Below are 20,660 nucleotides of genomic sequence, written 5' to 3'. Positions count from 1 at the left end.
CACAAAACACTATTGCTGCACATTATTTTCTAACCTTTGATAAGAAAACATATGGGAAGTTCCCATTATGGCTCAGTGGAAACGAATCAACGAGCATCCATGAAGATGCAGGTTCAATCCCTGGCCTCACCTAGTGGGTTAAGGATAAGGCATTGCTGTGAGCTGTGGTGTAGTTTGCTCTGATCCTGTGTTGCTGTGGCTGTGGTGTAGGCCAGTGGCTGCAGCTCCAATTCAACCCCTAGCCTGGGAATCTCCATGTGCCACGGGTGAGGCCCTAAAAAGACAAAAAAAAAAAAGAAAGAAAGAAAGAAAACATGTGGAAGAAAAGTCTTTCTATCCCATATCTCTGGGAAACCCAGAGAAACAATAATCCCTTGTTTCCCCTAGGGAAATATAGAGAAAGGCATCTAGAATATTAAATCACTTCCAGAGAGTTTGATTATATTAATTTCAGGGAACTTATGCAAGGAGTATTTCTTATTCATCTGAGAAATAGTAAGAGGAGGTCATAGTATTTGATTAAAGTTGAAAAATCACTATCTCAATGCAATACTGCCTCAACATTTGAAAACCTTGGAGATAAAGGTGTTTTAGATATTGAAGTATTTTAAAAGACATTAAGAAAGCTGGCTATTTACAAGAATCCTGGAGTGAATCTCTTTATATCTCTTAATAGAAATGTCAAGTATCGGAGTTCCCGTCGTGGCGCAGTGGTTAACGAATCCGACTAGGAACCATGAGGTTGCGGGTTCGGTCCCTGCCCTTGCTCAGTGGGTTAACGATCCGGCGTTGCCGTGAGCTGTGGTGTAGGTTGCAGACGCGGCTCGGATCCCACGTTGCTGTGGCTCTGGCGTAGGCCGGTGGCTACAGCTCCGATTCAACCCCTAGCCTGGGAACCTCCATATGCCGTGGGAGCGGCCCAAGAAATAGCAACAACAACAACAAAAGACAAAAAATAAATAAATAAATAAATAAAAATTTGTAAAAAAAAAAAAAAAAAAAAAGAAATGTCAACTATCAATCCAAATTTAACTTAATTTTAAATATGGCTTGTCACTTATATTTTTCTTTATTTCTTTGTTCATTCAATGTGTTTTTTAACTCGATGAATTTTATTACATTTATAGTTGTACAACAATCATCACAACTCAATTTTATAGCATTTCCATCCCAACCCCCCAGTGTTTTATTAGGCACCTTCTATTTACTCAGCACTGTGAAAACACTTAGGATTTTAAAAGAATAAAACAAATAATTTAATGCAACTCTAAATTTACCATAGAGATACAGAGTTCCCATTTGGCTCAGGGGGCTAAGGACTCAGTATGGCTGTCAGCTGCAGCATAGGTTGCAGATGTGTCTCAGATCCAGTGTTGCCAAAGCTGTGGCATAGGCCTCAGCTACAGTTCCAATTCAACTCCTAGCTGGAAAATTCCATATGCTACAGGTACAGCCATTAAAAAAAAAAAAAAGGCAAAAAAGGACACAAGAGCCAAATGACCAAAGTGAACAAAGCTAAAGCAATTTACATAAAATAAGAATTGGAGTTCCCATCGTGGTGCAGTGGTTAACAAATCTGACTAGGAACCATGAGGTTGCGGGTTCCGTCCCTGGCCTCGCTCAGTGCGTTAAGGACCCGGCATTTCCATGAGCTGTGGTGTAGGTCACAGACGAGGCTTGGATCCCGCGTTGCTGTGGCTGTGGCGTAGGCCTGCGGCTACAGTTCCGATTTGACCCCTAGCCTGGGAACCTCCATATGCCGCAGGAGCGGCCCAAGAAGGGGTAAAAAGACAAAAAAAAAAAAAATTTTTTTTAAAAAAAGAACTGGATTATAATCCAAAAGGTAAAATAAACATATGTAATATAAATAAATGATTGAATAAACAAACTAATGGGGGAGAAGAGACACATCTCCCTCGAAGAATTCCAAATAATTTAGGTAGATACTGTCCTCAAGGAGATGAAGCAAACTCCCACTCTAAGGATAAACTAAACAAATTAAGTTTCTACCCAAGTATGGAAAGTGGGGAAGAAATAATAAGTTTCCATTGAGGAAAAACACTACCTCAGCCAGGTAACTACAATTGTACCAACAGTGATATCATGTTGATATTATCTATCTTTGATATGTGTGATATTTATATGACATATAACTGACAGGATATCACTGCAAAGTAGGGTTTATCTCAGAAAAATAAGTATAGTTTAACATTAAAATGCAGATAATGCAAATTACCATATAAATACAATAAAAGAAAATTGTATGATCATTTCGTTTGATATGGAAAATGCATGTAGCAAACTTCAGCATCAACTCATAACAGTTAAAAATACAAAGACATAAACTCAACCTAATAAAAGGTACCTACAAAAGCCTATAATCTGCTTTATATGTAATGGTGAAATATTAAATATTTTCTCCCAGGTCAAGGAAAAAGAAATTACTGCCCTTCTCACCAATATAAAAGAAATAAAAGATATAATGATTCAAAGTGGTAAAATTGTACCTATATGCAAACAATATAATTGTTTATGGAGAAAATCCCAAGGAAGACAAAATAACTAATAAATATAGCAAGACTATGTTAGAATAATGTAATATATATTAATAATATTATAATATATATATAATGTATATATAATATATATGTATAATAGAATACATAGCCAAAATAAAAATGCATTTGAATGTCTTGATACTAGAAACAAACATTTGGGAGACAGAAATTTAATTTTTTCACTTAATATTTTAAAATTAGATTGACATAAGACTTGCAAGCCCACTACAATGAAAACTACAAAAACTGCAAAACATTTCTGAAAGAAATGAAACTATATGTAAATAAATGGAGAGGTGCTATAGAATTTTTAAGGTTATACATAACAATAAATAAATAACAATATTAATAGCTAACAAGTATTGAACTTAGATACTGTGTCAGGCACTGTGCTAAGAGCTTTACAAATATTATATCATTAATTCCTCATGATAGCTCATGATTTAGATACTATTTATATCTCAGATAACAAAATTGAGACATGAAAATAAGAATAATTTGGCTTAGAATCTGGCCCAGGAGATATAAATCTGGAGCTAGGCTCAGTCATTCTGTTATGGGGCAGAATTTCCAAAAGCGAGGCACAAGGATCACTAATAGATCATGAGATCACTAAATACCAAATACAAATTATTTTTATTGAGTGTCTGTTTTATTATTGTGTGGTTGGAAATACTGCCTGTTATATTACACCTATAATAGGGATATTTGCTTAAAACAGATCTAAAGTAGGTAGTTCCAGAGTAGTCCACTACAAATAGTCATCCACAGGAATCAGATGTGAGACACCTAGGCTTGTCCATGATTGTTCTACTACATGGAAGGTACACAGGCAAGATTTAAGGTCTTTATTATCCTTGGGCTGAAGATAAGACTTAAATTACTAGGTACATTTTCCCCTTGAATTTTCACAGAAGAAAAGGAAGAACTCAAGGAAAAGGTTTCTTTTTACCATGCCAGGAGAGTCACCTAATGCTGGATCTCCAGCTTATCATTCAAAAGTGAAGCTCATCGGGAGAAAATTCCATCCCTGATCACAGAGCTTAAATCAGTTTTTTACTGTCTTATTTGAAATATGAGCAGAGAGCAAAGAATCACCATTTAGTAAAAACTTCAATGCAAAAAAAAAACTAAATAGGAGTTCCCACTGTGGCACAGTGGGTTAAGAACCTGACTGAAGCAGCTCAGGTTGCTGTGGAGGTGTAGGTCAATCTCCAGCCCAGCCCAGGGGGATAAAGGATTTAGCATTGCTGCAGCTGAAGCAGAGGTTACAGTTGTGGCTCAGATTCAATCCCTGGCTGATGAACTTCCATATAGCTGTGGTTGTGGATACTAAAAAAAAAAAGCAAAATAAACAATTTGAAAAACAAGTTTTGGAGGAAAAAGAGATAACACAGGGAGCAAAAGGAAACTTCAAAAAGTGTGTAAGATCCTCAGAGTGAGACAAAAAGAAATAACCAAAAATCAAGAACAGAATGTTATCAAAAAGACCTATCAGCTAACAACAAAGAACTCCTTTTTTTTTTTTTTTTTTTTTTTTTTTTTTGTCTTTTTGTTGTTGTTGTTGTTGTTGCTATTTCTTGGGCCGCTCCCTCGGCATATGGAGGTTCCCAGGCTAGGGGTTGAATCGGAGCTGTAGCCACTGGCCTACGCCAGAGCCACAGCAACGCAGGATCCGAGCCGCGTCTGCAACCTACACCACAGCTCACGGCAACGCCGGATCGTTAACCCACTGAGCAAGGGCAGGGACCGAACCCGCAACCTCATGGTTCCTAGTCGGATTCGTTAACCACTGCGCCACGACGGGAACTCCAACAAAGAACTCTTGAACACTAAAAGATTGATAGCCAAAATTAAAATTTTTAGTAGGAAGTTTGAAAAAGAAAGTCAAGAAAACATCCCAGAAATTAGCGGAAAATAATGAAGGAAAAGATGTAATAGAAAAGATACAAAAATCACTCGATCAATTTAGGAAGTGCCATATCTGACTAAGAGGAGTTCCTGAAAGATAGCAGAGAGGAGAGAAAATGGAGAGAAAGAAATTATTTATAGAGAGTAAAATGGAAAAAAAAAAAAAAAACAGAACTAAAAGATAAAAATCTCCAGATTAGATTAGATCCTCTAAATATTTCTCCAATGACTGGAGAAATACCCACTAACTCACTCTCTGATAAAAGTTGGGAACATTTTCCAGAAGCAAAAAAAAAAAAAAATCAAAAAGTCTAGATTTCGTAACAACACAGGACACTACATCACTGGAGAAATACCTTCGACATTCCAACAGAAAATGACTCTCATCCAGAAATTCTCGAATTGGCCAAAATATTACTCAAAAGGGAGGACAGAAAAAAAGACCTTTTTTAACCCATTGTGCCACAAGTGGGAACTATGAAAAAAAAAAAGGCATTTTAGGCACTCAAGTTCTCAGAAAAATTTTCAGGAACCTACTGATGGCTATGTTTCAACAGAATGGAATAAATCAAGAAAGAAGAAAATATAAGTGTATAGGAAAGTGACTCCAACTGAAAGACATCAGCTGTAAAGATCTAAAAGACCCCAAAGTGCACCTGGGATGCTGCTCAAAAATGTAAAGTCCACGGAATCCAGTATATTTCCAAATGCAGTACACATGACTCTTCAAAACCTAGCCCTATCCTTGCAAAAGCTGGCACCTCATCAGAAAAGCTAAATTGGGAGTTCCCGTCGTGGTGCAGTGGTTAACCAATCCGACTAGGAACCATGGGGTTGCGGGTTCGGTCCCTGGCCTTGCTCAATGGGTTAAGGATCCGGTGTTGCCGTGAGCTGTGGTGTAGGTTGCAGACGCAGCTCGGATCCCGCGTTGCTGTGGCTGTGGTGTAGGCCAGTGGCTGCAGCTCCGATTTGACCCCTAGCCTGGGAACCTCCATATGCCGCGGGAGCAGCCCAAAGAAATAGCAGAAAGACAAAAAAAAAAAAAAAGAAAAGAAAAGCTAAATTGTTTAATATCCTCAAAAGTGCCAAACTAGCAAGTAAAACCAGATTACAAGTGATTGGGTAGGTATGTCTGACTACCAAAGTCTCCTAGACATTGTTGACAAAGGCGAAAGGAAACTATCGGTTAGAAACAAGGGAATGAAGAAAGGAATGTAATTATAAACTTAATCGGCAAACTGCTTTAACTGGCCAATTTAACAAACAGAAGAGGGGAAGAGAACTCTACCAGAAGCTCTTACTCTTAAAAAAAACTTCAAAATACGCAGGTCATCACTAGGACTATAATCTTTCCTTCTAAATTCTCCAACTTGGGGGAAGTAAAAGGGATGATGACCAAGAGTAAAAAAAAGTTGCAGTAAAGCAACACCAAAATCCAGCTTCCCACTTACGAGAGTATTTCATCTCTTCTTCATGCTTAGCAATGGAATAGGTGCTTAGAAATGACCTATAAAAATTATCCGTGAAAATATGGTCTTTACCACATTGCCATACCCTTCACTGGGTTATAAAAACTGCCTACATTGCACTGAAAGATGTTTTCTCAGGTAACCCGCCTTTAAAATACATTGAGTAATATACAGAGCATGAGTCTGTCAAAGGCCGATGCTCAAAAGACTAGTTTCACTTATAAACTTTCCAGAAATTCTTCAAGCAATAGCATGTGCAATTAACATACTGTTTCCTAACAATCATGCTGAAATTTCCTTTCAGCTGGTAAGGCAGGTTTCTTAATCATTTGAATACCTTCTAATCTCAAAGTAGACTGGAATACTCACTCCACTCACAGTGAACTCTACCATGAACAATAAATCAATATTTTTAAAAATTTTTATCAGTTTCGTAATTTGTATTTTTAAAGGAATTTGCTCATGTCATCTACACTGTGAAATTTATTGACATAAAGTTGTACATTACTCTTTTAATGTCTGTAGCATTCTGTTTGTGGAACTAGAAATGTTAAAAAAAAAAAAAGAGTTGGTCCATCTGTTAGGACCACTACTTCTCTTGCTTGATAAACAGAATGAACTGATTTGAAGAGACAAGTTTCCCATTATTTAAATGTTCATTCATTTACAGAAAAATCATGAACCCAAGTGAAATTATTAACTGCTTAATTAATTAGCATGCTAGAAAAATATAAACCAAGCAAATATACTGAGAAGCAATTAATATACTAATAATAGATGAAATAAGATTAATAGCATATATTTTATCAATAGATAGGGATAAAAAGTACAGTCTGACAAGATATTAACAGAATTAGAGATTTATATACCTATCAACATAGTTTCAATACATGTTTTTTAAAATACATTAAAATTACAAGAAAAAAATAAATGATAATTCCAGAGGTAAGAAACTACTAAATCATGTATTAAAAAAATAGGTAAGCCTATAATGAAGTTTGAATGACACTGTTGACCAACATAAAATTATAAATATAAAAAAGTGTATTCCCCAAAACAGTGACATTCTTTTCAAATACCTATGTGTTTTTCAAAAAAAAAATTGCTCATGTATTATGCCATAGAGAAAATTGCAGTAAATTCTAAGTGGCAGAATTTATGCTATATCGTTAGAAAATTAGCAGTGAAAAAGTCTAGGCAAAAAAATCATGCACTGAGAAATTTAAGTATTTCTTTTAACAAATTTTTTGATTTGAGAAAAATTCAGGAGTTCCCGTCATGGCGCAGTGGTTAACGAATCCGACTAGGAACCATGAGGTTGCGGGTTCGGTCCCTGCCCTTGCAGTGGGTTAACGATCCGGTGTTGCCGTGAGCTGTGGTGTAGGTTGCAGACGCGGCTCGGATCCTGCGTTGCTGTGGCTCTGGCGTAGGCCAGTGGCTACAGCTCCGATTCAACCCCTAGCCTGGGAACCTCCATATGCCGAGGGAGCGGCCCAAGAAATAGCAACAACAACAACAAAAAAGACAAAAGACAAAAAAAAAAAAAAAAAAAAAACTCAAATGTAAATTTTAAATATATTTAGAAAGTAACTGTAAGAGTACTATATATCAAATATTTGCAGACAGTCAGAAAAATAGTAGGAAGAAAATTGTACCCATAATTTTCCATATTTTAAAATAAAAAGGAAAATACATGAATTAAGAATCCAACAAAAGAAACTTAAAAAAAAGAAAAAAATAGAGTCAAAAGAGCAGCTACCTCTCCCATTCCAGCATCAAATGAAAACTATGGACATCATTAATTTTAAAAAGCTCTTTCTTTAAAAAAAATAATAGCCTAGAGACAAATATCTGGCAAGTTTAAACAAGATGAAAAAGGAAATATATATACACAGCAGTAGGAACTGCCAAAAAAGCAAACTAGAAAGAGATTATATTTTTAAGAAAATTGTGTGAAATTTACAAGAATAAATTTAGGAATCTAGTGAAATGGGTAACATTCTAGGAAAATATAAATAAACCACTTTTAATGTGGAAAACATGATTATGCAAATAATAAAATAAATTGTAAAGTTTGTCAAAGATTCTCCCTTAAAAGCAGGATGTTTTACAGGGAAGATCTACCCAACCATCAGGTTATAGATTATTCCTACACTGCACGGAGGAGGCCAGTAACTCAATAAGTATTTGTTGAATGGATAAAAGTGCTATGAACTGTTAGCAGCAATAAAGATGGCGACCATCTCTATTGCCTTGATAGCACTCATGCAATGCTACTATCACAACCAGAAAAAAATGACCACACATCCAATAAGGGAAGCTATATATATTAACCTCTACATGAACAGAGGCTTAAATTCTAAATCAAATATTGAAAAATCAAATTCAGGCAGACGATTAAAATAACCATAGTTATGCATACACAATGAGTATACAATTGGCTTTTCCATCTTCCAGAAAAAGTTTTATAAAAAAACAAGAAAATAGGCTATACTCTCGTTTTCAATAATAAAAAATACTACGAAGTACACAAAATAAACCTTATAGGAAATGTCTAAGACCTATATGAAATAAAAATCTAAAAATTAATTTTAGACTTACCTGAAACATATGCCATATTTTAAAGGCTAAGAAGACACAATATATTTTAAGATATGTGTAATACCTTTATAATTTCAAATTAGCCAAAATGCCAATGGTAACTTTGGAGAAATTTGACAGGATATGTCTAAGTTCATCTAAAAAAGGAATATTTTTAAATATTAAGATGGATTTTGCACACTACCAGATATTTAAAAGAGCAATTAAAGTGATGCAATGTTATAGATTAGGATATAAGGAAGGGTAAATGAAATAAAAGTTCAGAAACATATACATACACACACACAAATTTATATATTATATTTGGGTACTTAACATATGATAAAAGTATTTCTTTTTTTTTTTTTTTTTTTTTTTTTTTTTGGTCTTTTTGCTATTTCTTTGGGCCGCTCCCGCGGCATATGGAGGTTCCCAGGCTAGGGGTCTAATCGGAGCTGTAGCCGCCAGCCTACGCCAGAGCCACAGCAACGCTGGATCCGAGCCGCATCTGCAACCTACACCACAGCTCACGGCAACGCCGGATCGTTAACCCACTGAGCAAGGGCAGGGACCGAACCCGCAACCTCATGGTTCCTAGTCGGATTGGTTAACCTCTGCACCACGACGGGAACTCCACATATGATAAAAGTATTTCAAATTAATGGACACAGTATGAACTATTGAGATAAGGACTTCTGACAAATCTCTTAGAAAAAAATAAGGTTTGTGCACCTTGTCCATAAAAAATAAGTTCCTGGTGGGTTATACATTTAAATTTAAATAATATATATAACATAAAAGTTTTAGAATATAGGAGACTTCTTATAAACCTGGAGTAGGTAGGCTTTTCTAAGCAAGACACAAAAATCCAAAGTTATGAAGGAAACAACAAACAGAAAAATATGTGTAAAATTAAAAACTTGGGAATATTGTTCACACTGGGAACTAAAGACAAAAGGAAGCTTACAAACTTGGCAGAAAATATGAAAAGCATAGGATACCAAGCCTTATGGTAAACAAAGGATTAATATCTATAAAATATAAATGCCTCCTACCAATCAATAAAGGGCAGAAGGGTAAGTATGGAAAGATAATTCACAGAAGAAATGAATACAGATACCCAGTAAACACATTAAAAAAATGCCCAGCCACAGAGGTAGACCAGAATACATGGCGTAACTGAAACAATAATACATTGATTTTCATCTATAATTGAGACAAAACATTTAAAAGGCTAACAATTGTTTTTAAAAGTGTGAAGAAACAGACATTTAATATCATTTCGGTGTACACCAGTATTACATTTTGGAAAGTAATTTGGTAGTTCCTATTCAAAATTTAAATGAGCAGATATTTGACTGAGGAATTCCACTTCTAGGAATCTTCTTTACTAGTGGAAAAAAGTTTAAATAATAGTAGATTATGAAAATTGTATAAAGTGTATAATAAATCCTCTTTCCGCTTTTAAAAGCTTTATTTTTGTATATGTACATATATAAAAGTATATAGAAGTCTTCTGAAGGACATAAAATTGTTGAGTGTTTACCTCCAGAGAGACGCTTGACATTATAAAGAGGATGAGCTCAAGAATTTCTATTTTTTCACTCTGTGTGTTTCCATAATGTTCAATTATTTTGCTTTTATTGATTAGGATTCATTTATTATTTGTATATTTAAAAATCAAAAATATATTTTTGTTAACAAAACGGAGCCCTCATTCTCTCTTCGCAGTGACCCTCTACAATATAAAACAGCTCTGAGTGCTCCACTTCACAGCGAGGATAGCTGAGGAACAAAGTAATTATATAAGTAAACTGACTTCCTGAAAAATCTCTAGCTGGTGATGATCTAGGTCTAGAACCATGCCTTCTGATTCCTGGTCTTTTTCTTGTTTTTTCTTTTTTGGTCTGTTTTAGGGCCGCACCCGAGTCTTCGACCTACACCACAGCTCACCTCGTTGCCAATCCTTAACCCACAGAGTGAGGCCAGGGATCGAACCCACAAGCTCATGGTTCCTAGTCGGATTCGTTTCCTCTGCACCATGACAGGAACTCCTGATTCCTGGTCTTAATTTTTTTTTTTCCTAAAAGAAACTTAGCACGTTTCCCCCACAGGATTATTTTAGTAACACATTAGTTTCTGAAGCCATAATTTTTAAATAAGATAAAACCTCATTTTTTACCCTGATAGATCTGAAAACAGGCTTCTCCCAGTGGAATGCTCTGATCTCCTTGCAAGGACCACATGCCTGGTTTAAAATGGGAAAATATCGATTTTCTGCCCCATCTACTTTGCTTCCTGCTTGTCTCTCTATCTGCCCATGTGAAACTCCTCTACTGATGAACCCAGCAGACTGCCTTGGCTCTCAACTCAAACTAAAATAGTATACTGTTAAATGAAATATATTCTTATTCTCTTGAAGAATATACCTTCATATGGGCCCAGAACGCCAGATTTGATTTTAGAATTGTCACCAAAGAGCTCTCCTCTGAAAAGGATGGAAACAGGTGACAGAATGGAAAGAGGCAACCTCATTCCTTTTGCTTTCTCTTCACCCCCTGGCTCCATCCTGCACATGAGGGGCCTCCACTGTACATCTGTGCACTCCAGTTGCACATTCAAACTGTCTCTTGTCCCACTACCCCAAAAAGAACAGTGTTGGCTGTCCCTCAGACCTCGGGGTACACTTACATATGTCACCAGCCATCTTTAGGAATGTAGCCCTGGAAAAGACTCTGGAGGTGGCATCAGGGCCATTTGGACAGAGTCCTGAAGCCCGGAAGGCACCATAGGCTACATCTGGGCACTTCCCCATGGCCCCTCCATGCCTTGCCCCAGGTGAGGCCAGGTGGTGAGAGGAGGGTTCTGGGCAACAATCCTCTTGGCCCAAGTCTAACGGTGCATCCACCAGACTGAGTGCCTACTTATACAAAACGGTTCTCGCTAGTATATGTTTTTTTCAGTAAATCTATTTCAATGACACCTGAAGAAAAATTTTAAAAAATATTAAAATTAAAAATAAATACCATAAAAATACACGAGGTAGGGTAAACCTGGAAAAAATTAACTGGGAGGCATTTTTCTATTTGTTCAAACTCTCACCTTTCAAAAATATTTCAGATCAAATGACAATCAGTTTATGCTGCCCAATAGAGTCGTCCCTAGCCACATGTGACAATTTAAAATTACATGAAATTTACTAATCAGTTTTTAAGTTGTATCAGTTGCATTTCAAGGGCTCTCAATAGTACCATGTGGCTGGGAGCTACTGTACTGAACGGCGAAGATGGAATATTTCCATCATCACGGAGTTCTTATTCACTGAACAGCTGTGAACAAAAAAATCAAATACCATTTTGACCTTCAAAAAGACTTTCAGCAATGACATTGATAAAAACGAAGCAATGACCCTGAAGGTTAGCTTGATTTGTTATCAGTTTTAAAATCACTATCAATGGATCCCTTATACTAAATAAGTTATTTAGAAAATTGTAATATAGGCAATTGCTTCAAATAATCTTGTTCCTGACAGGAAACATTTTGTAAGATCAACTTCAAAAGCTTGAATTACTGAACAAGCTGTTCTACCTGCAATTCGGTAGTTTGGATTCAAGATCCTGTGAACAGCCTGACAAAAGCCTATATTCTTCTGGAAACTACATCTGAGACCTTGGATTCTAATTCTAGTTTTGCACTAATAAATGTGCCTTTAGGGAAAGTTCAACTTTAATTTTCCTGTCAGTGAAGTGGAAATGATGACACTACACTCAATTTGCCTCACTGAGCTATTTTAAGTATTATATGTAAATTAATAAGTAGGTATGATTTTTTTCCAAACCTTTGTATGGTTTTTTTGGGTTTTTTTTGTTTTTTTGTCTTTTGTCCTTTTAGGGCCACACCAGCGGCATGTGGAGGTGCCTAGGCTAGGGTTCTAATCAGAGCTGTTGCTGCCGGCCACAGCCACAGCCATAGCCACGCCAGATCCGAGCAGCATCTGTGACCTACAACACAGCTCACGGCAACGCTGGATCCCTAACCCGCCAAGCGAGGCCAGGGATCGAACCTGCAAGTTCATGATTCCTAGTCAGATTCGTTTTCACTGCGCCACGACGGAAACTTCCCTCTGTATGTTTTTAAGCAGATTCTCTGTTACAGATGAGCTTAAGATAGGAAAGGGAGTTTACCCTAGTTCATCATACCTGAAACCTTTCCTTAGACTTGGTGGAAATGTCACTGTTATATATCTTATAGCTGGAAATGTAAATATAAATTCTAGATTTTTAAATTAACATAGGAAGTTGTTCTTCAACACGTATTTTTAGGTATAATTCTGTACATAAATGTGTGAATTTTCCATTCAATCCAATTCAGTGATCATTCAGTCTCAAAATATTTTGTGTAAGCAGGGAGAAAATGCAACAACAAAAATAGTGGATAAGTTATATTTAAGATCTCTACCTTCTTTTCCATTATTTTAGATTACACTTTGTAAATTAAGAATAAACTAAAAATTAAAAATAAATTTCAAATGTGATTTCTCTAAAAAATTATAGATACAGTGCTATTGGGAGAGAAAAGTTTTCTTTTCCTTGGAGGAATAAGCAGCTGTGAGACCTCAAGGGCAGGAGTATGTTTCATTCATTTCAGGATCTCTACTTCCAGATGCTAACGGATGCTCATTAGCCATAACTTTTGCTAACACTATAAAAGCAAGCTTTGATAGAGAGTATGTTCTCAGGATCACCAGTAGAGACCTTGGCTTTGGGATCCATTAACTGTGAACTCCTGATTAAAGTGGCTTAATTGCTCTGAATTTAATCTGTATAATGTGGGCAAGGATGACTACTTTGCAGTTTTCAAAACTGTAAAATGAGGATAATAGCATCCATCCTGTAGGGTTGGTTTCGACAAGAAATTAGGCAATACATAGAAAGCTTTTAGCCTACTGCCTAGATGACTACTACATAACAATATCTTGAATGTAAATAAATGGTAGATTTATCTTGAAATTTAGAAAGTATTTTTAACTCAGAAACAGGTGCGGACAGAAGTGATACATTTCAGAGGGAAGGGACAGATTAAGAAAATATATGGAAATGAGACAGTAGAGGGAATGTCTGGATGAAGTCAGAATATCTTGCTTGTAATAGAAATAGTGCTAAGAGATAATACAGGAAAAGTAGATAGAGGACAGATTGTAACCCAATATCAGGTAAATGTGAGGTTGACAAGTTCCTATTTTAAATGGAGTTTATAAGCAAAGGAGTGAGGAAATCAAACAGGAATTAGTACTTCCTAGCTGTGGCATTTCAATGTCCTATATAAGTAAAAATTTTAAATTTGTGAATTTTCTTTGGCCAGTAGAATTACAGATACTTAAAAACTTCTGTTTAACTATTCTAGTTAAGTGAACTCGAATTGCTATTTAAAGAGGAAATAGTATAATTTTAAATCTTATTCCTCATCCTAAAAGTAAAGGGACCGTAGTAGGGAAAATGGTCTTAGACTCTTATACAAAGTCACTCTAATGGAGTTGAGGCCCAGAGAAGTGAAATAACATGCTAAATTCTCAAGGTTATGAGACAGGAGATAGATGGACTCCAGGGTAGGATATTTACAACTAGTCTCCTGCTTATACTTGAGACAGGAGATAGGTAGGCTCCAAGACAGACATTTACAACCAGCCACCCATTTATATTTCAAGATAGAAATAAAAACAGGAGGAAGGTAAATAACTGGACTTTGCCTGCTGTGCACACTTTAATGGCAAGGGCAGAAAGGGGCTAAGCCCTTCTTGGGCAAAAGATCAAGATACTTCCCATCCTTGGAGTCAGGGAGACCCCAACTACACATGTGCAGAAAGACTCAAAAAAGTGAAGGGGCAACAGGCCAGAATAAGTCCTGGCAATCTTCCCACATTCCCTTGCTCTGAAATCCATCTTGGCTAAAAGATATGCATGCATATCAGAGAGGGCCCTGGGTTCAATCAGGTGTGAGAAACAAAGCAAGATAATTGACCAAAGGAAAACAAAGACAGGGAGAATTGCCCCTTTATAAGTGATTTAAATCACCCCCTTAGCATACTTGCCACTAGCAGGGGCTCCATACTCTTCCTGTGCTGTTTTGCTTCCAAACTGCTTCCCGTGTTCTCTCCTACTTGTTGTACTGTATCTCTGACCTGTTTTTACCATCTTTGCCTGCTTGAAACATTCTTGCTTTCAACAGGGGGCAAGAAACAGGGCAATTCTGCTTTTACCCTTTAGCCCCTGGTGGTCTAATGGCTAAGATTCCTATTTTCACCCAGGCTGCCCAGGTTCCTCTCCTGAGCAAGGAACTAAGATCTGGCTTCAAGCCATCACTCCCTCCTGTCCCTCTGAGATCAGTTAGTAGCACAGCCAAGATCATGTTCTATGTCGTATCCTTCCAAAGGGTAATTTCAGGATCAAACAACTCCAAAAGAATGAGAAAAAGCCTAAGAAATACATGATACAGCTGTGGTTCACTTACCCGAAGCTTTTCATTTGAGATGTCCCAATAGCCGTCATAGATATATAAATACAGGTCAAGATATTTGATTGCAAAGATACCATCCAGCCCTTGAGAGAGAGGGCTGTGGGGACTGGAAGATGGCTAATTTTAGTGCAAAGGGCTTACTGACAGAACAAGCATGGGGCAGGCCAACCTGCCTAGTATTCTTCAAAGCCAAATGTCACTGGGGACCACACCCAGGACCAGACCATGGAAGGACAATGACTCAAGTCAACAATCCCTGTAGGATAAATTAATTGCTCTTCCTCTAGTTTGTAAGATTTTTCTGCATCACAATATTCAGCCCGAATATTCAAAGAATAATTTTGTTTTTGGTTTTTTTGTTTGTTTGTTTGTTTGTTTGTCTTTTTGCTATTTTTCTGGGCCGCTCCCGCGGCATATGGAGGTTTCCAGGCTAGGGGTCGAATCGGAGCTGTAGCCACTGGCCTAAGCCAGAGCCACATCAATGCAGGATCCGAGCCATGTCTGCAACCTACATCACAGCTCACAGCAACGCAGGATCCTTAACCCACTGAGCAAGGGCAGGGATCAAACCCGCAACCTCATGGTTCCTAGTCTGATTCGTTAACCACTGCGCCACGACGGGAACTCCCAAAGAATAAATTTGTAATTATTTGTCTCCAGATTTTCTTTTCTCCCTTCTCCTGGATCTTATAACTATGTAAATAACCATATGGATCAAAGATTTAAATGCATAAAATAAATCAACACAAGGGTTCTCTGAGAAAGTAAGAGTTTCAGCCCACTCCCTCAACTCTGCTCCTCAATCTGACTTTATTGTTCTCTACTAATTGCTTTTTGTATAATTATTCTTGTTAAAATGTTTAAAGGTCATTCATGTATTTAATAATATTTTATACATATTAATGAGGCAAATTACATACTACACAAAAATCTTAAATTTGTGGATGTTTTAGAACATATCCTTCAGAGATCTGCACATTGTACTGAATGCTTGCTACATACTGATTTTCAGAAAATTTAGTCCAATTGAGGTATGTGAGATGTTCAATCTCGCTACACATTTTGCCGTCAATAATTACCAATCTTTACATTATTTTCAATGGAATTTTCTAAAAATATGATTTAAGTATGTATTTTTAAGTATTATTGAAGATTATTATTTTTGTCTTAAAAGTTCTTCCATAACTTTCATATTGATATTGGTGTTTCTCTGTACTTTGCCCAGATTTCCCATTCATTGTTTGTTTTTATAGTTTTCATTTACCCTGTGAGTTAAGAATTAAATATTATTTACATATAAATAAGCACACATTTCCGTGTCTACATAGATGTAAATGTATATATATGTAAATAGGAATGTGTGCATTTAAATATATTTGTGTTGACAATATGTATTTATAATTTATACACATTTTTATGTTTGTGACTGTTTGGCAATCAAGACTACACTTTTTTGCCCTTTAAATATTATTTCATAGTGGGGTTTTTTTCATGTTTAGAAAGGCCCCTCCCATTCCAATTTTCATTTTATATTACCTAGATTTTATTTCAGTTTTTGTCACTTTATTTTCACTTAAATCTATAAATGATGTAGGCATTTCTTAGGTGAAGAGCTAACACTATTTTTCTAACAAATTGTTTTCAAACTCATTTACTGCATAATTTAGCTCTTTGCCATTGGTTGGTGATAACTTCTTTTATTATATACCAGGTTTTTCTACATATATCAAGATTTGTTCCAAGAATATTGAGTTCCTTGAAGTTTCTTGTCAGTTGAACCTGTCTCAACAGTATAACTTTGTTTTTAAATAATACATTCATGTGCATTTCATTTGCTTGAAATTAGCCATAAATTCAGAAAACTTAGATAACAGTGATAGCAAGCATCTGTCTTCTCTCATTTTCATTTCATTTATAGCTTTTTTGTTGTTAAGGTAAAATCACTTTATTACTAGATTATTAAATATCTTGAAGACTTTTTTGGTTGTTGCTGCTTTGGTAATCTTTTTAATTGCATTTTGCAAGTGTCTATAGGTAGTTTACAGTTGATTTTTATATGACATTGTTTTTGTATCTTTGCCAAATTATCTTATTTCTTATAACTTCCTTGTAGATTTCCTAGGGTGTTCACTATAAACCATTACGTCATCTGTAAATGGAGACAGCTATATTTCTTTCCTACTAATGTTTATCTCTTTATTTCTTATTCTGTTTTGCTGTACTAGCTGTGAAGTCTAATACAATATTGAACACAAGTGATGAGAGTTCCCAGTCTTAGGGGAAGAAGTATTAGGTCCTTCGTCATTACGTATGATATTGGCTATAATTGTTTAGCAGTTGCCTCTTACCATACTGAGAAAAAAAATCCTTCGATTTTGCCAAAAGATTCTTTCATGAATGTATGATCACTTTTGTCAAATGAGATGATCATATTATTTTCCTCTTTGTTAATGTGGTCATTACATTGATTGATATCTTATTGTTAAAACAATCTTGATTCCTAATGTAAACCTCTCTTGGATCCCAGTGTGTTATTGTTTTCATCTACTGCTGGAATCAATTTGCTAATATTTGGTTTAAGGTTTTTGCAGAAAGATTTGTGACAGATATTGATCTATTATTGCCTCTTCTTACAAAGTATGTGTCTGTATAATGTTGATCATCTAATTGAGTATTCTAGACTCCAGTCCCTTCTGAAAAAGTTATACAAAACTAGTGTTTCTTTCTTGAATGAGTAATAGTATTTACAAGTGAAATCAACTGAGCTTGGAATTCACACGATGAAAATGTTTTATATTACAAGATCATTTTTTTACAATGATTGAGGTTTTCTTCAGGCTTTTCAGGTTTTCTCCAGATGATTTCCAGGTTTTCTTCAGGTGATTCAGGTTTTATCTTTTTCCTGCATTTGTGTTTTTAGCAGTCTCTCTCTCTTTTTGCTCTTTAGGGCCCACTTGCGGCTTATAGAAGTCCCCAGGCTAGGGATCAAATCAGAGTTATAACTGCTGGTCTATGCCACAGCCACAGCAATGTGGGATCCAAGCCACATCTGCAATTTACACCACAGCTCAGGGCAATGCCAGATCCCCGTCCCAGTGATCGAGGTCAAGGATCAAACCTGCATCCTCAGGGATACCAGTCAGATTCATTTCTGCTGCACCACAACAAGAACTCTGTCTTTCCAGGCATTTGTCCATTTCATGTAAGTTATAGAATTTATTGCCCAATAAGTCCGTGTAGAATCCTTCCATTCTAGCCATCTCACATCTGTGGGCTCTGCCTGATGTCCTCTCTTTCATTCCTAGTACTGATTTAAGTTTTGTCTTAAGCAAGAAAAATGCTCAAATATCAAAAACTACAGCGACCTGCTTAGGCTTCATTCTCATAGAAGGTCAGAGAAGCCCACCCCAGGATATCAAAGAAGCCATTTGCCCAGCCCCTCCCAAAACTAGAAGACATCCTAGATGAGAATGGCTGAGTTTTATACTTAGGTTGGAACCCTAAGTACAGTCAAATAGCTAGGCCTCTGTATGCAAAGTTGAAAAGATGCTGATCCTTTTGAATGTAATTCAGAAAGCAAACTGATCTTTCAAGAATTGAAGAAACAATTACTTCAGCCCCCTGTCCTGGCCCTCCCAAATTCATCTAAACTCTCTGACCTTACTCTCATGAGAGAAAGAAAATCGCTTTTGGGGTATTAGCTCAAAAACTGGGGGTTGCTTATTTCTCTAAACAATTAGGGGATGACCTCCTTGCCTATGGGAAGTAGCAGCTATTCTAACCCTGCTAAAAGGAGGCTGAGAGGTTAATACATTTGGTCAGCCAATCACTATATGGACTCCACAACAGACTCAGGCTTTAGTAAGTTCGAAGAGAAGAGAATGGCTATACCCTGAAGGTTGACTCAAATTCAAGTTGTGTTTTAGGACAACTCAGTGACTACCAAAAGTACCTCTCACATGCTAAGACTTAGCACTCTGATACCCACAGAAAAAGATCCCTCTGGGTCACAACTGTATAGAAACAATAGACAATCTATTCCAGTAGCCTTGACCTAAGTGAGCCTCTCCAAACACCAAGGAGGAATGGTTCACAGGTTTTTTTCATTTTGTTTTGTTTTGTTTGCTTTCTAGGGCCACATCTGGGCATATGGAGGTTCCCAGGCTAGGGGTCTAATCGGAGCTACAGCCTCTGGCCTATGATACAGCCCCAGCAACACCAGATCCGAGCCACTTCTGCGACCTACACCACAGCTCATGGCAACGACGGATCTTTAACCCACTGAGCAAGCCCAGGGATCAAACCCACATCCTCATGGATCCTAGTCAGGCTGGTTAACCACCAATCCATGATGGAAACTCCCAGAGAAGTTTTATGAAGAAGGGAAAAGTCTGGTAGCACATGCAGTAACCTCTGGACCCAAGTCATAGGAGCAAGTTGCCTATCCCTAGGAATTCTGTCTAAAAGGCAGAGCTGATAACCCTGGAGACAGGGAAGCCTTAGAGTTCAGGACAGGGAAGATCTTAAATTTTTACACAGATTCCTGGTATATGTGTGCCATCCTATGTCCATATGGGGCTGTTACTGCAGAGAATAAACAAGGGAAACATGGGTGAAACATACTGCAGCTCTTAGAAGCAGCACAGCTTCCAAAAAAAGGTGGTGTGATACATTGTAGGGTCACCAAAGATGGATGCAGAGTAATAAAAGGAGACAACAAGGTAAAGGCAAACGTAAAAAGGATGGCCCTAGAACCGTTAATTTGGCAATTACCCTCATACTTCAAAAGCCAGGTCCATCCAATTATTCCCCAATCTATACAAAGGAAGAATTAGACAATGCCCAGAAATGGGGCTTCAATAGTGATCTAGGAGGCCATGGGTGGCTAGTTAGTGATCATGGGCAATTCTTCTTTCCCCAAACTACAGCTTGTCAAGCCATCAGGGAGGTTCATCAAGGTTATGGTAACTCCTGGCATGCAAAGCACAATCAGTCAAGATTTAATGCAATCCCTATCAAATTACCCATGACATTTTTCACAGAACTAGGAAAAAATAATCCAAAAATTTATACGGAACCATAACAGACCCAGAATTGCCAAAGCAATCCTCAGGGGGAAAAGACAGGAAGGCATAACCCTCCCAGTGTTCAGACAATACGATAAAGCTATAGTAATCAAAACAGTGTGGTATTGGCACAAATACCAATATATGGATCAATGGAGCAGAAGAGAGAGTCCAGAAATAAACCCATGTATCTATGGTAAATTAATCTTTGACAAAGGAGAGAAGAATATTAAACGGAAAAAAGTTCTTTAGCAGTGGTGCTGGAGAAATTGAAGAGCTGCATGTAAATCGATAAAATTAGAACACTCCCTCACACCATGGACAAAAATAAACCTCAAAATGGCTTAAAGACTTGAATATAAGGCATGACACCATAAAACTCCTAGAAGGGCACACAGGTAAAACATGTGTTCATACCATGATAGACGATAAGAAATTTATATATATTATAACTGAGTTACTTTGCTGCACAGCAGAAATTGGCATAGCACTGTAAATCAACTATACTTCAATAAAAAGAAAAAAACAGTGTAATCACTCAGATATGTGAGACATGCCACATT

Source organism: Sus scrofa, chromosome 9 (genome assembly GCF_000003025.6).
Source record: "Sus scrofa isolate TJ Tabasco breed Duroc chromosome 9, Sscrofa11.1, whole genome shotgun sequence".
Classification (NCBI taxonomy): Eukaryota; Metazoa; Chordata; class Mammalia; order Artiodactyla; family Suidae; genus Sus; species Sus scrofa.
Note: the sequence above shows the minus strand (reverse complement) of the source record.